Here is a 15,761-nt window from a genome sequence, read left to right on the forward strand (position 1 = left end):
TACCGTGCACGGAAATGCGGAGGTGAGTCAAGGGCATACACATTGAGGAGAGGATGTGGTATGACATGACATACATTCAATTTCATATGGGGAACATACTTACCTATATTTTCCACTTCACAGCACCGATAGGAGCTGGGAACCCAGCCAGGCGCTAGATGACGATGAAGAGGGCACAACCATGGACAGTGAGCCCGGACCATCTATGGGGCCAATGAGTCCTCCAGGCCCCCCACCCTCTCCGAGTTTCGTGAGCCCCATGCAGACTGTCCCAGCCGTACCAGAGGCAAGTCGGCAGCCCCGAAGGAGAACAGAGAGGTATGAGGACAGGCTAATAGGCTGCCTGGATGCCCTTGCACATCCTGTGCCAAAACTTACAAGTGATGCCTATTTTCTCATCAGTCTAGAGGAGAAAATGCTACATGTGCCCAGAAATCTGGTCACACAAGTAAGGGATGAGTTGTCTAAGACCATTGATAAATATTGCATCCCTTATGAGATCCCAACGTCTATCAGTGCCCCACAGCAGGCCCAACAGCAGCCAGCACAATATGGGCAACAATATGGGCCACAATATTGCCCCCAATATGAGCCACAATATGGCCCACAATATGGGCCACTACATCCCCAACATGCACAACAACACCCTCACACATACCCAGCACACACATACACACAAAGTAACATACAACACCCTCTTGACACATGGCAGACACAACACACATCATACCCATATCCCTCAACAAGCACGGGCCCAAGCACCTCCACCACCACCACCACTGAAATGCCACCCGCCAATCAGTCTCGCGGAGCCAGAGAGACACGGCGGGATCCCAAAGGCAGAGTTTTCAGGGCCGCAATATGAAACCCTTTGCAAATTATAAGAGGGAAATTCTCAGGCTCAAGGGTTTTGGAGCCAAAAAGGTCACATATATAGGAAAAGGTTTCTAATATTTTTATGTTGTTTAAAAAAAATTGCTCCTTTGTTTGTTAAACAGAGTTAACACATTTTAGTTGGAAATGTACGATGTTAACAACATACACATCACATACCCCCCGCACAAACACTCATACGTCACAAACAACAAGAGAAACACGGCGAAACTCGGATCCTGGCACAACACACTGCAAATGGTTTAAATGGCCACAATAATAGGCTACTTACCGCAAAGTAATGACCAGTCTTTCCACTGGTGGGATGCAGTCCCGCATGAAGGTGTCCTGACGCTGCAAATGAGGGGACAACAGCACCAGGAGCTCGTCAAAGCTGGGAAACAATAAAATGTTTATGGTTAACAATACAAAAAGCACAAAACACTTAGCTTAACCATTGAAAAAACATTGCAACTACGTATACGTACTAACCTGTGGATGGACATCCTGGTGTAGTCAAAAAACTTGTCCTCATGGGCACGGAGGTTCGCATACAGTGCCCAGAACTGGCCCCTCTCCTGTCTATTGGCAATGACAGGATGGACCCAGAAACGTCGCCCGCTGTCCCGCCTTCTCCTCAAGCGTTCCAGGTCGATAGCTGCAACAAGTGCCGCAACACGTCGCCGTCTATAGCATTCCAGGACTCCAAACCACACACTCTACCAACACACATGGAATTTCACACCTACAATGCCCTATCATTGGCCAAACTTCATATAGACAGGGATATTTGCTCATTGGACAACACTGCAGTCAATCACACAAACGCGCGTCAAACGCGCGTTTACTATTGCAAAAAACGTGCATAAAAACGCACGTAAAACGTGCGACAAATACACGCGTAAAATGCGCGTCTCAGAAACGCTCAGGTGTGAACCCAGGGTAAGAGAGATGCCTGCCATCTACATGTCATACTGACTCACAGTATTATTTCACTACCAGAGTAGACTCACTATGTGTTTTACTGCACAGTGTTCTACACCCCTATAAAGGCTTTCTGCAGCCAGGAAATAGCCATTTATTAATGAAATTCGCCACTAAAAAATTTGGATCGAACCAAGTTTTTTCAAAGAATTTGGCGAACTGCCCGAATCGAATTTTTGAAAAATTCACTTATCTCTACTGATCACATATTGATGGAATATCATCCATTCATACCAGATAAGTTGCTTATCTTTTTTCTTCTTTTCTCTTATGGCAGAAGGTGAATATAAAAGGACACACTGAGTATGTATACATTTTATTTTATAGATATCTAATTTGTTTAAAACTACATTGGCCTGGATAAAATAACATAGCTTGTATATAAAATCAATTTTATTTGAATTTATTTTTAGAACATTTATTTCGTTTATTTTAAATTTGAATGAACAAAGTATACATTAATATATTGCTGACCGAAGTATTAAGGCAAGAAAATCCTATATGATCCAGTCGAGTTCAGTAAGCTGGAGGATTAAAATAGATTTTATGTGTTTCTCCACACTACGGGTAGATTTTTATTTTGGTCCCTGGCGTCTTTCTAGTTTACTCTATTTACAGTAGGCTATTTCCTTTCCTTGGCATGAAAATAATAACAAACAACCTAAAATTTGACACACTGAAATTGCTTTCGTAACAAATGTCTTGTGGAATTCAACATTCTATATTTCTGGTATTTATACATGTTGTAAATCCCAACTTTATGCAAGCTTGATTGAAACTGGATCTTTATTTAGTATATGCTTTATAACTTCAGGGATTTGCTTTTTGTTTTATTTTTTAGATTTATTTTCTGTAAAAAGGTAATTATTTTACATTAATATATACACAATAGTGTAGAAAATCACCCTACGGTCCCTGGACACCGTCCCTGTATTTATTTTATATGCTGTTTAGTTTTGTAATTCTGAGTCACAGTGCTCGTGCATTTAAGGTCCTAAGCTGACCATAGACAAAACCTGCACACACTGCTGTCTCTCCTGTCTTCACCATGCACATGTAAATGTTTATTACATAGGGGAGTGACTGCCAGACACTTCTAAAAGCAGCCTATCTTCCAGGACAACAAATGTGTTCTGCTGAAAGATTAAGATTTGTAATCCAACATGATCGATCGTTGTTTCTCGCCATCATGTGCCGTCAGAGGGAAGTCTAAATGACCTTAAACACATGCCTGTCCTCTTCTATCCTCCTTTGTTTCCATTCTTTAGATAACTGGGGATCCAGAGAAAGGGTCTATTAAATGACATTACCTATGGATGCGCTGTGACTGTCAATGGTGATTGAGTGATTGTAGCTTACTGGCAAAGAACCGGAAAAGCATTTTAACACACTGCAGGGCTCTTTTGTTTGTCCGCAACTAGTTTGCATTTTTATTCTGAATATAATAATTTTGGTTCACACTGCAGTACTAAAATGAATCAGTAACCTTTTCATGATTTGGTATTGTGCACCAGTCTTGAAACTGACAGTTAAAAGAGTAAAACAATGTGAGGAAATTGAGATAACCTTGCAATTATATCACAAACATTTTCATACCAGGAAGTATGATTTTCTTTTATTCCCATCTGCTGGTTACATTTCACTCCTACATACATATATTATTTCAGGATTTAAAGTTTATACTTATTTATGAAACTTGAAGTTTGTGTGAATAATAAAAAAAAAAAATCAACTTTGCTGAAAGTGGTGTTTATTCTAAGTATTGTAAACCTCCATGAAAGGTTGCTCAAGATTTTTTAAAAACACCTGACTGCTTTCTACCACAATCAGTGCAATTGGTGTGGTACTGTTTCTGTATGGACACAGTCATGTAGTCTAAGGCCTCATGCACACGACAGTTGTGTTTCGCATCCGCAAATTGTGCGTCCGCAAAAAAAAACTGATGTGACATCCGTTTTTTTTGGAGGATCAGTTTTTTCCACAGATCCCTTGTAATAAATGTGAAAAAAGCAGGACATGCTCTATTTTTTTTTGCTGAAGGGAAACACGGACAACGGACGTGGAACACAAATGGATGAACTATCAGCATTTTTTTACTGACCCATTGAAATGAATGGGTCCCCATCCTATCTGCAAAAAAACCGGAACGGAGGCTGAGAAAAACATGCATGAGGCCTAATCCTGTGAAATCTCTTTGTGGATCAATAAGATATATTTTTTTTTTTATTGTACTAAGGCTGAGTTATTAATTAAATTGCAAATACTTATTTTGGTTGCAAGAAAATCACTTCAATAAATGGACCTGTATTGTGAAGTTCCATTATCTAGACATAATTCTAATATATAAAACAAAAAAGAGATGAGATGTATGTCTTGTTGTCATAAATAAAATGATTAAAGCACCTTCTCCATCTGGTAGATATAAACCCAATCTAGCTGAACTGATATCAGAGGTTAAAAATATCCGAATCTTAATTTCAGAAAAAAATATGACCCTTCTCAGCTCAAGTAATATGATACATACACCAAATTCATGATTTCATGAATTAAGCAAAGGAAAGCTTAAAACTTTATCACATCTATTCACTCTCCTTCTGGCTACATAGTCTATGGAACATAACATCAATAGCTAAAGGGTTTGATAGATATTATTCTGTCCTCTATATTCTAAATATAAAGGACATTTCTAGTATTTGTGCAAAAAAAGGGGGTCAGTCAGCACATCCCAAAGTGCAGGTGCACGCTGCCATGGCTAGAAACACACAATGCAACAGGACTCTGTATTTCTAGCCATGGCAGTGTGCACCTGGACATTGAGATGTGTTGATTGACCCCCTTTTTTGCCGTTGTACTGGAGCTGGAGGTGTGGCTGACTTTAGTTGGTCTTGCACCCCCCATAGGCTGATTTTAATTAGAGTAAGTATTAGGCCTCATTCACACAGCCGTTGTGTGCCCATGGCCGTATTGCGACTCACATACGGCGGGTCGGCAATACATGGGCACCGGCCTGTCTGCACGATACGGACCCACTCACTTGAATCACATCACAGAGATGCGGAACGGAAGCACGGATCGGAACCCCACAGAAGCACTACAGAGTGCTTCCGTGGTGTTTCTGGCTGTGCTTCCGACCACAAAAATATAGAACTTGTTTTATTTTTTTTCGGTGCTGACAGATCACGGACCCATTCAAGTTGAATGGGTTTCGATCCATCCCTGCCATCGCACAGACGTTGCCCGTGGATTGGGGACTGCAAATTGCTGTCCCCAATGCACAGAATGGATACACAACAGCCGTGTGCATGAGATCTAAAGCTGTAGCCTGCTCTCTTTGTTTTTATTGGAAGCTATTTGGCACCAGGAGAAGCATAGAGTGGGCTCAGCATGCATGTTGGTACCTGCATCCCTGGATTTAATGGAGGCCGTTATGGCTGCAAAAATAGTAAAAAGCAGAGTAGACCCAGCATGCATGTGGAACCTGCACTCCTTGAATTTTATGGTGGTCATTAAGGCACATAACAGGTAGTATTTAGTGTTAGGTTCCCATCTTACAGAGATCGCCTTGACATTTGGCAGACGGGCCCAAATTATTTTGTACAAAAGGTATTTGCCAAGAATCTCAAATTTGCAAAATAAGTGTAGGATTAGCACTCTAGTTTTTTCTATAATTTGACATTATTGTACTTTATTTGTGTTTGCAGAGTGTTGTTGCATTGTTTTTTTCTTAGTATTTCTAGTTTTTCTGCATTACAACAAAAAAGAACTCGCTCAAAGTTCCTCCAATCCATCAACCTTACAATGATTTATGACCATCTGTATACACTTTATACTGAGCCATAAATTCCCAATACCATATGGACCTCTCAAAGTGTTCAGGTCCTGATGGTTTTCACTAGTGTTGAGCGAATCAAAGCATCTGTAGTAAAATTCAATCCGAGGTAGATTTGCCGCAGAGCCAAATTTCCACACATTTCATGGTAACAAATCTTTTTTTTTTCTAAAATGGCTGCTGTACAGTACGTGTTACAAAGTCACAGTAAGAAGCTCAGAAACACGATAGTTCTGAATAGTTTTTTCAATAGTTTTCCATTTGACAGAACAGAGCCATTTACAATTTTAATGTCTACATTTTTATATTTATTCTTAGTCCTTTTTTGAAAGTTCTTCATTGCTTGGATTGCTTTCAGAGCCTACAGTACGGGGCCCATTTTTGCATATTTGTTTTTTCCTCCCAACATTCCAATAGCCATAACTTTTTAAATTTTCCATTCATATAGCCACATGAGGGCTTATTTTTTGTAGCATAAGTTGTACTATTTAAGAGTAGAATATAATTTTTCATGTCTGTTATTGAAAAATGGGGGAAAAAATTATTTGTGGTGTTAAATAAATAAAAAAAATACAATTCAGCCAAGGTTTCTTGGGTTTTGACATCACAACTCTCACTGAGCACTAAAAATGCCATAATGTCCTTATGCTGCAGCTCAATAGGAATATGGTGATACAAAACTTTAAGACACACATTGATTCCTCATAAAATACTAATTCATTAACATTCACCATTTGTCTACTTTTTTATTTTTATTTTTTTAGGATGTTAGAAGTTTTAGAATTTTAGAAGCTATTTTTTTTTACATTTTTAAGACAATTTCCCCAATTTTTTTTTTAAAAGGAAGCCTGTCACCGGGATTTTGTGTATAGAGCTGAGCACATGGGTTGCTAGATGGCCGCTAGCACATCCGCAATACCCAGCCCCAAAGCGATTTTATACATATTCAAATTAACTAATCTCAGGTTAATTTGCATATATATCAAAATCAATTTTTTTACACAATAAAAGCACACAGAGCTATGGGGGACTGGATATTGCTGATGTGCTAGCGGCCATCTAGCAAACCATGTCCTCAGCTCTATACGCAAAATCCCGGTGACAGGTTCCCTTTAAGGATTTGTTCAGTTCTGAAGTCATTTTGAGGATCTCACATAATAGAAACCACCATAAATTTCCCATTTTAGAAATTACACCCCACAAACTATTCAAAACTGGTTTTAGAAATGTTGTTAATCCTTTAAGTAATCCATAGGAATTAAAGAAAACTAGAGGTGAAATTTAAAAATTTAATCAAGGGTTAACAACAAAACAAACTGCAATATTTATTAACCTGACTCTGCAGTTTACAGAAACACCCCATATGTGGTCGTAAACCGCTGCATGGGCACACGGCAGGACTCATAAGGCAAGGAGTGCCATATGATTTTTAGAGTGCAGATTTTGCTGGAATGGTCTTAGGGCGACATGTTGCATTTCAAGAGACCCCGAGGTACCCCCACAGTGAAAACTCCCAAAAATGTACCACATTTTGTAAACTACACCATCCAAGGAATTTTTAAGGGGTGTAGTGAGCACATTAACCAAGCAGACATTTCAAAGAATTTATAACCCTTGCCTGTGAAAATAAAAAATTGCATAAAAAAAAAGAAAATGTCAGTTTAAGCCCAAACTTTATTTTTCACAAAAGATAATAGGAGAATGTCTCCCCCACAATTTGCTCCCAATTTTCTCCTGAATACAGTTACACCCCAATTATAGTCATAAACTGTAATTTAGGGATGCGCCAGGGCTCAGAAGGGAGGGAGCAGAATCTGGATTTTCTAACATGGAATTTTCTGTCATGGTTTTGAAGAGAAATAACTTTTTCATCCTAGCTGTAGTTTTTATTGGCACCATTTTGGGGTAGATTTGGCTTGCTGGTAGCTTTTTAATTAATTTGTTGGGAGGTGAACTCACTTTTTGATGTCATTTTGCTATATATTTTTTTTACACCATTAACTTGATAGGGTAGATCATGTGATATTTTTGTAGATCTGGTCTTTAAGGATGCAAAGATACCAAATATGTCTATTTTTTTTTGTTTTTATGTTTTACACAAGAACATTTTTAGAAAAAAAATCATGTTTTTGTGTTGCAATTTTCTTAGAGCCATATTTTTTTCTTTTTCTGGCTATGGTCTTGTCTGAGCGCTTGTTTTTTGCGGGATGAGATGACGTTTTTATTGCTATCATTTTGGGATACAAGCAACTTTTTGCTCTATTAACATTATGTTTTTTGGGAGGTGAGGTAAATAAAAAAGCAGAAGTGAAATGCGTATATATTTTTCTTGTCATACTAAATAAGATACTAAGATATAAGCCACTAAAAGCTTTTCAACATAACACTTGCAGCCCAATAACAAAAAGCTGGAATAACAGAGCTGTCTAATGACTATTTGGATCCCCAAATAATCATTCCCTGCACTTGTAAATCACTAAGATGCTGTGAAATAATTCCTCCCTATCCTTTCCCTGCACTTATAAATCCTTTTTTAATTTATTTTATTTTTTTAACATAGAGGTTTTTCCAATTAGTTGTCACTAGCTCTTTCACCCGTCTGTCCCTGCACTCTAAAAGCTGGAAAATGGCTGAATCTAAAATGGCTGCCGCATTTATAGGGCTGTGACATCACAGGGCTGGCTGGCTGTTGATTGACTGCATGCAGACATGTCAATCTAGGTGATCCCGGCTTCCCAGAGCTCCTTGCCCCATGTCCTTAGTCCTCACACGTGCGATTCATTACCACGAATCGCGAGGAAATTTGCATTCTTTGCAAATTGAATATTTCCTGAAATTCAGATCGAATTCCACTTCCTCAGCTTCGATTTCCTCATCTCTAATTATAGATGTTCATGTGTCTATAATAGATAACTTCTAGGTACATAGGCAGGGGAGCTAGTGTCCTCCTTTCCCAGAGACCCTCCTTTTCAAAGTTGCTGCAGGGATCCTTTAATCAATCATCTTGCAGTGTCGTGCTGCTGTCTGATGCTGTGTGGGCAGGTAATATTTGTATGTATCCGTATGGTGGGTCCCCAAAATAAATTTTATTTGTGGGCCCTAGACAGACGAATCCGACACTGGCCACGATCATAACTAATGCCCACCAAGCCAAGGGTGGGTACACATCAGGTTTTTGCTACGCATTCAACGGATACATTGTAAAAAAAGAAAATTTAATACAGCAGCCTAATGTGCAGCCTTAATGTATATGTTGTTGTTTTTTTTTTTTTTTTTTATGGAACTCTATGGTAAATGGATGCCACTGTATGGCATCTGTCTGAAACATCCATTAACCCTTTTTACCCCGAGCCAGTTTTCACCTTCCTGCCCAGACCATTTTTTGCAAATCGGACATATGTCACTCTATGTGGTAATAATTTTGAAACACTTTTACTTTTCCAAGCCATTCTGAGATAGTTTAGGGCTCTTTCACACCTGTGTTCTTTTCTTCCGGCATAGAGTTCCGTCGTCGGGGCTCTATGCCGGAAGAATCCTGATCAGTTTTATCCTAATGCATTCTGAATGGAGAGAAATCAGTTCAGGATGCATCAGGATGTCTTCAGTTCCGGACCGGAACGTTTTTTGGCCGGAGAAAATACCGCAGCATGCTGCGCTTTTTGCTCCGGCCAAAAATCCTGAACACTTGCTGCAAGGCCGGATCCGGAATTAATGCCCATTGAAAGGCATTAATCCGGATCCGGCCTTAAGCTAAACGTCGTTTGGCGCATTGCCGGATCCGACGTTTAGCTTTTTCTGAATGGTTACCACGGCTGCCGGGACGCTAAAGTCCTGTTTGCCATGGTAAAGTGTAGTGGGGAGGGGGAGCAGTATACTTACCGTCCGTGCGGCTCCCGGGGCGCTCCAGAGTGACGTCAGGGCGCCCCACGCGCATGGATGACGTGATTGCATGGCACGTCATCCATGCGCATGGGGCGCTCTGACGTCATTCTGGAGCGCCCCGGGAGCCGCACGGACTGTAAGTATACCGCTCCCCCGCTCCCCACTACTACTATGGCAACCAGGACTTTAATAACGTCCTGGCTGCCATAGAAACACTGAACGCTTTCAGTTCACTTGCGTTTTTCCGGATCCGGCGTGTAATTCCGGCAAGTGGAGTACACGCCGGATCCGGACAACGCAAGTGTTAAAGAGACCTTATACTTCATGACAGCGGTAAATTTGAGTCTATATATATATATATATATATATTTTTTTTTTTATTTTATTTTATTTATAAAAAAAATCCCAAATTTACAAAAAATTCTGAAAAATTCAGAATTTTCTAAATTAGAATTTCTGTACAGAAAGTAATGCCTCATAAAATAGTTATCAGTCATCATTCCCCGTATGTATACTTTGTATTGGCATCATTTTGTAAATGTTATTTAATTTTTTGGGATGTTAGAAGGCTTAGAAGTTTAGAAGCCATTTTTTAAATTTTTAAGAAAATTTGCAAAACCACATTTTAAGCACCAATTCAGATATAAAGTGATTTTGAGGGGCTTAGATATTGGAAACCACCCATAAATTACCCCATTTTAGAAACTACGCCCCTCAAATTATTTAAAACTGATGTTACAAACGTTGTTACCCATTTAGGTGTTCTGCACCAATTAAAGGAAATTTTTATGCAGATTTTTCATGTTAAATCAATTTTTTATTGCATCACAGCAAGAGTTAATATTTTTTTCAATTTTTTGAGTGATTGTCTTAGGAAGGGTCTCATTTTTTGCAGGATCAGATGACGTTTGATTGGTACCATTTTTGGAGACATGACTTTGATCACTTGATATTACACTTTTTGTGAGGCATGGAGACAAAAAACTGCTGTTTTGGCACAGTTTTTACTTTTATTTTTTTACAGCGTTTTGGTCAGTGATTTCAATCAGTGATTTTGAGCCAAAACCAGGTGCGACTCTAAATACAGAACAGGTACAGATCTTTCCCTAAAGCCTCATGCACACGACGGCCCATTGTAGAAATACGGACAAGAATAGGACATGCTATTTTTTTTTGCGGGGCCACGGAAGGGAGCAACAGATGAGGACAACGCACTGAGTGCTGTCCGCAACTTTTGCGGCCCCATTGAAGTGAATGGGTCTGCACCCGAGCCGCAATAAATGCGTCTCGGATGCGGACCACAACAACTTGTGCATGAGGCCTTATACCTTATGTCTATGGAGGCTCCAATCCTGGTTTTGGCTCACAATCACTGATGGAAATCACTGACCAAAATACTGATGTGTGAATGAGGCTATGGGGGTAGATTATTTGATATTTTTATAGAGCAGGTTGTTACAGATGAGGCAATACCTAATGTGTCTATTTTTTATTTTTGTTATGTTTTACTCATTAAAAGCATTTTTCTAAAGAAAAATCATGTTTTTTTGAGAGCCATATTTATTTTTTATTTTTTATTTTGGGCGATTGTCTTACTTAGGGTCTCAATTTTTGCAGGATGAGATGATGGTTTGATTGGTACAATTTTGTGGTACATGCAACTTTTTGATCGCTTGTAATTACACTTTTGTGAGGGAAGGTGACCAAAAAATGGCTGTTTTGGCACATTATTATTTTTTTTTTTTACAACGTTCACCTGGCGGGGAGGATCATGTGATTTTTTTATAGAGCCAGTCGATATGGATGCGGCAATACCTAATACCCTATTTTTTACAATGTTTTTATTATTTAATTATGGGAAAAGAACGCTTTTTTTAACTTAAATCTTTTATTTTTTTCTTATTATGCAAAACTTTATTTAATTTTTTTTTTTACTTTCCCCCTCCACCAACTTTTGGGGGTCTGAACACCTGTACAATGCATTACAATACATCTGTTTTGTAATTCATTGGCTGTAAGTGTATTACTCACTGTAATACACTTACAGCCTTCCTGCCTTTGAGATCCAGCCATCGGCTCCCTGTCACAGCAGCACAGGGACCCGATGGGGACAGGGAGGGAGCTCCCTCCCTCAACACACCTCACACATGCCGCGGTCAACGCTGACAGCGGCATAGTGAGGGTTAATGTGCCGGTATTGGTGTTTTCACCAATGCCGACGCATAGAGCAGGGGTCTAGCTAACAGGAACAGCCAGACCCCTGCAGCTGATTGGACGGGCGCAGCTCCTGCACCTGCTCAATCAGCGTGCCGTAGTACTACGGCGCTGGCCGGGAAGTCACATCCCGCAGAACCGTACTATTACGGCGCTAGTCGGGAAGGGGTTAAAGGTTAATTTGCAATGCCTTCATCACCACAACAAAATAAATAAAATAAAAATAAACACTTTCTCCTATGTTTTTTAAAATGAATTTACTATATTTTTTCCTTATTTGGTTACTTGAGATATGCTGGAACAAGTCAATTTATATAGTTAGGAATGCAACGTATATTAAAGACATTTCTGAAAACACAGCGTCTACAGATAAATACACCCGTATCCAATTATAAAGACAGCTCCATTCATCTATTTGTACGACAGCCAGGAGGTCTCTAATTGTTTTGCAGATCACTTAGCGATTAATGATGCTGTTGCCCTTGGACAGACCATTTTACAAATCAATATGTGTTGGCAAAGTCAAGCAATTGAGTAGACGTAATGATAGTAAGCAGAAGTCACTACTCTATTAATGGGTAAAGCCCACAGGCTAAAGGAAGTGCTTTTGTTCTTTGGTAAAAAGGTAGAAATGTTTGTTTTACTAACTAGTGCCATTTATATTGCTCCAATAACATTGCACCAGACATCTATAAAAGCACCATATCTGTTTCTGTCTCTTTTACACTTGTCACAGACCCCTGTATGTCACACTATTAAAGAGCCTTTAGCCCTCCTTAATGGTAATAACTACTTTCTTATTTCTTGCGAGATAAAATACTACTAGGGATGAGCAAATTTCATGTTAGGAAATCCGTTTGGTGGTAAAAGTAGATTTGCGTTATGGATTCCGTTACCACAGACCATAATATAATTCTATGCAGGAATGTATAACAGAATGCCTTTAGAGTAGTGATGAGCGGGCATGCTCGGCCGAATACCGGTTCAGCTCGAGCATTGCTATGCTCGGCACATGGCAGTACTCGGCCGAGTACCGCATGTGCTCGAGCACCATGCTTGAGTCTCCTCCCTGCACTTTTCGCGGCTGCTAAGCAGCCAATAAACGTGCAGGTAAGTACTGCCATCACTGTAATGCCAGTAGCCATGTTGGCTGCTGGCATTACAGTGATTGGCTGGCTGTAACGCGTCATCGGGTGCTATATAGCACCCGATGTAATGTGCTCGGATCAGTTATAGTCAGGGAGAGCAGAGTGTAGGAAGGGAAAGGCAGTGTAGGGAGCGAAATTCTCAGTTATTATTCGAAGAAATCTTTTCAAGGACCCAAAATTATTTTTAAGGACTACTGTGTGTGTCTTTTAGAGCAGCAATATATTTTTATCTGTACTAAATTGATGAGACTCAAGGACATTTTTATTACCAAAAGCTTTTCAAAGACCCCAAAGTCCTTTTAAGGACTACTGTGTGTGTGTTTGACAGCAGCAAGATACCTATTAGTGACATATACTGTACATCATCCGTGTCTTTTTGTGTAAATTCAAATAATCAGCGTCACATTTATTGTCTATAGTGTGCGTTTAATACACATTCGTGACATATACAGTACTCCATCTGAAAACTGTTTCTTTAGCGTAAATTTAAATAATCTGGGCCTAATCTAGTGTCCATAGAGTGTGGCTTTCGGTGACATATACAGTACGCCATCTGAAAACTGTTTCTTTTGCGTAAGTCCTCATCTACTGTGTCTGTAGTGTGTGCGTGTAATACACATCCATGACATATACAGTACTCCATCCGAAAACTGTTTCTTTAGGGCAAATTCCAATAATGTAGTACTAATCTAGTGTCCATATTCTCTGGATTTCTGTGACATATACTGTCCTGCATCATAAAACTGAGTTTGTATTGCAAGTTCCAATAATCTGGGCCTAATCTAGTGTCCATAGTGTGTTGTTTTCTGTGACATACTGTACGCCATCCAAAAACTGTTTTATTTAGGGCAAATTCCAATAATCTGGGACTAATCTAGTGTCCATAGTGTGTGGCTTTTTGTGACATATACAGAGGGCTTGAGTCCTGCAGGAATGTGTGGGAACAGCTTTTTTTATAGCAGGAACGCCATTCCCTTTCAGGGCCGCCAGTCTTTAATGCCGGGCAAAAGGACCAGGAAGCGGTGAAGGCTTTTTACTCACCGCTTCCTGGTCCTCTGTAGGTAACGCATGAAGTTAAAATATACCATCGGATTGGAGAAAACTCTGATCCGATGGTATATTCTAAATCTGAGGAGTTCCCATGGTGATGGGGATGCTGCATCATTCGGGATAGCGCATGTAAGTATAATGCTGCAGAGTAACTGGCCATGGCAGACAGGACTTCAGTAGCGTCCTGGCTGCTATGGTAACGGATCAGAGCCCCAGCATTATACTGCTGGGACTCCGATTGGAATTGCCGCTGCCATCAATGATGGGAGAGGGCGAACTGCCCACCAATGATTTTAATACTGGGGAGGGCGCACTGCCCACCAATGATTTAAATACCAGGGGAGGGTGGGAGGGCGCACTGCCCACCAATGATTTTAATACCGGGGAGGGGGGGAGGGCGCACTGCCCACCAATTAATTTAATACTAGGGAGGGCACACTGGGGACTGATGGAGAGGCTACTGGGTTCTGATGCAGAGGCTACTGGGTTCTGATGTAGAGGCTACTGGGGGCTGATGGAGAGGCTACTTGGGGCTGATGGAGAGTCTACTGGGGGCTGATGGAGAGGATACTGGGTGTTAATGGAGCGGATACTGGGGGCTGATGGATAGGCTACTGGGGGCTGATATATGGCTACTGGGAGTTGCTATAAGGCTACTGGGGGCTGCTATGGGGCTACTGGGGGCTGCTATGAGGCATGAAGCTCTTATCTGAAGTCTGATTGGGGGTCATTCATTTTGAGGTCTGAGCTGAGATGTGATCTGAGGTCTTATTGGGGTCTTATTAACATTGGAGATCTTATTGGGGCTGTTAGCTGAGTTCTGATTAATATTGGGGGTCTGATTGGTGGTCTGACCTGAGGTGTAATGAAAAATATTTTTTTTCCGGAGCAGCTTGGAGAAATAAGGCCTCACCGTCACCCACACGCCTTCTGCCCGGCCAAGCGAGCCAGCATCCTTGAGGCCAAGCCTGTCAGCATCCCAGAGGCCAAGCCTGTCAGCACCCTCGAGGCCAAGTCACCCAACACCCCTGAGGCCAAGCCTGCCAGCACCCCTGAGTCTTCAGAACTGTAAGTAAATTATATATAAGGGGAGCTTATAATATGAAAGAGACTAATTATGTTTGAACAGACATATAGCGCAAATTCCAGTTTTTGTTTACGTTTTATGTTGCACTACATTTTCTGCGAAATATATATATATATATATATATATATATATATATATATTTATTTTGGGGAGGGGGTGGCAGTGGATCTTGGGTGAGTTTCTACACTTTTTCCAAAGAACTTGACCCCTGCATATGCAGTAAGCCATCCGAAAACAGTTTATTTAGCGTAAATTTAAATAATCAGGGGCCAGTCCTCATCTACTGTCTCTGTAGTGTGTGTGTGTAATACACATCCGTGACATATACAGTAATCCATCCTAAAACTGTTTCTTTAGCGCAAATTCCAATAATCTTGGCTTAATCTAGTGTCCATAGTGTGTGGCTTTCTGTGACATATACAGTAAGCCATCCGAAAACACTGTTTCTTTAGGGCAAATTTAACTAATCTGGGCCTAATCCAGTGTCCATAGTGTGTGGCTTTCTGTGACATATACAGTACGCCATCCGAAAACAGTTTATTTAGCGTAAATTTAAATAATCTTGGCCTAATCTAGTTTCTGTGACGTATACAGTACGCCATCCGAAAACAGTTTTTTTTGTCAAATTTAACTAATCTGGGCCTAATATAGTGTCCATATTCTGTGTGTTTTCTGTGACATATACTGTCCTGCA

Source organism: Bufo gargarizans, chromosome 1, assembly GCF_014858855.1.
Source record: "Bufo gargarizans isolate SCDJY-AF-19 chromosome 1, ASM1485885v1, whole genome shotgun sequence".
In the NCBI taxonomy this organism is placed as follows: domain Eukaryota; kingdom Metazoa; phylum Chordata; class Amphibia; order Anura; family Bufonidae; genus Bufo; species Bufo gargarizans.